The sequence below is a fragment of the Brienomyrus brachyistius genome, unplaced genomic scaffold (genome assembly GCF_023856365.1).
Source record: "Brienomyrus brachyistius isolate T26 unplaced genomic scaffold, BBRACH_0.4 scaffold826, whole genome shotgun sequence".
NCBI classification, from domain to species: Eukaryota; Metazoa; Chordata; class Actinopteri; order Osteoglossiformes; family Mormyridae; genus Brienomyrus; species Brienomyrus brachyistius.
In genome coordinates this window covers 18,918-21,085 of record NW_026043101.1, presented here as the reverse complement: position 1 = coordinate 21,085, position 2,168 = coordinate 18,918, and positions in this window count along the sequence as shown.

The following is a 2,168-nucleotide window of genomic DNA, read 5'->3' as shown; positions in this document are numbered from 1 at the left end:
GGTTGTCACACACTGTTGCTGGTATTTTGGCCGATTCCTCCATGCAGATCTCCTCTAGAGCAGTGATGTTTCGGGGCTGTCGCTGGGCAACGCGCACTTTCAACTCCCCCCAAAGATTTTCTATGGGGTTGAGATCTGGAGACTCCAGGACCTTGAAATGCTTCTTACGAAGCCACTCCTTCATTACCCGGGCGGTGTGTTTGGGATCATTGTCATGCTGAGAGACCCAGCCATGTTTCATCTTCAATGCCCTTGCTGATGGAAGGAGCTTTTCACTCAAAATCTGACGATACATGGCCCCGTTCATTCTTTCCTTTACACGGACCAGTCGTCCTGGTCCCTTTGCGCAAAAACTGCCCCAAAGCATGATGTTTGCACCCCCATGCTTTACAGTAGGTATGGTGTTCTTTGGATACAACTCAGCATTCTTTCTCCTCCAAACACGACGAGTAGCGTTTTTACCAAAAAGTTCTATTTTGGTTTCATCTGACCATATGACATTCTCCCAGTCCTCTTCTGGATCATCCAAATGCTCTCTAGCAAACTTCAGACGGGCTTGCACATGTACCGGCTTAAGCAGGGGGACACGTCTGGCACTGCATGATCCGAGTCCCCGGCGGCGTAGTGTGTTACTGACGGTGGCCGTTGTTACTTTGGTCCCAGCTCTCTGCAGGTCATTCACTAGGTCCCCCCGTGTGGTTCTGGGATTTCTGCTCACCGTTGTTGTGATCATTCTGACCCCACGGTGTGAGATCTTACGTGGAGCCCCAGATTGAGGGAAATTATCAGTGGTGTTGTATGTCTTCCATTTTCTAATAATTGCTCCCACAGTTTTCTTCACACCAAGCTGCTTACCTATTGCAGATTCACTCTTCCCAGCCTGGTGCAGGTCTGCAATTTTGTTTCTGGTGTCCTTTGACAGCTCTGTGGTCTTGGCCATAGTGGAGTTTGGAGTGCAACTGTTTGAGGTTGTGGACAGGTGTCTTTTATACTGCTAACCAGTTCAGACAGGTACCATTAATACAGGTGACGAGTGGAGTACAGAGGAGCCTCTTACAGAAGACGTTACGGGTCTGTGACAACCAGAAATCTTGCTTGTTTGTAGGTGACCAAATACTTATTTTCCACCATACTTTGCAAATAAATTCTTTAAAATTCAGTCAATGTGATTATCTGGATTTCTTTGTCTCATTTTGTCTCCCATAGTTGAGGTTTACCTATGGTGAAAATTACAGGCCTCTCATCTTTTTAAGTGGGAGAACCTGCACAATTGGTGGCTGACTAAATACTTTTTTGCCCCATTGTATATAGCAAAGTGCATTGTGCTAGTTGTTGTTCAGGTAAATAGACCTGAGACATAGATGTCATAACAGCAGGTGAGTGACAATGAGGTAGAGTTCAGAGTGTGTTATTATGAACAGTTAGAAAGCTATGGTGAAATGTCCTGATTTAGAAGTCTTATGGCAATTTGGTAACTCCAGTTGGACTGTAGGGGGAAACCAGAGTACCTGGAGGAAACCTGTGGAGCCATGGGGGATACTTGATCCTTGGTGCAAGAGACGTGAAGCAACAATGCTAACCACTGTGCCACTGCCGTTATCCATAGAGAATGGTTACATGACCAAAGCAAAATACAATTAAATATGAATTGAATACAATAAAATTAAATCTCTTCAAACCCAAGGTAGATATACTTTGTTTTCAACTCAGCTACCCCACACTGAAGTCCAACGGTAGAAACAATAGCAGTAAAGTTCCTAGTTTTCCCTACTCAAAGGGATACTTTATTACTGATGTTAAATGTACCTGCTACCTCGAGTCCATCCTGGGTCAAATCCCATAATGTTAAACTTTCTCTAATATTTGATCTGCCAAACATTGATCGACTTGGCATGAGGGACATTTGGGAGTGTTATGTTAATGCAATGGGACCCAATGGTCCCAAGAGATATTCTGGTATTTATTTCTTTATTGGAGTCTATTTGTATTCTTTATATTTAAATTTATTACTGTACTGTACAACAGAGGTGTTGAATCTGTAATGCCTTTACATTGTTATCAGCAATTGTTGTGTCATGTTCTGCAAACCAGGTGGAAAACTTCCAGGGTGGGAAGTTCCAGAAGGGAATGCAAATCAACAATAATCACATGCAGCACCAGTGATGGAG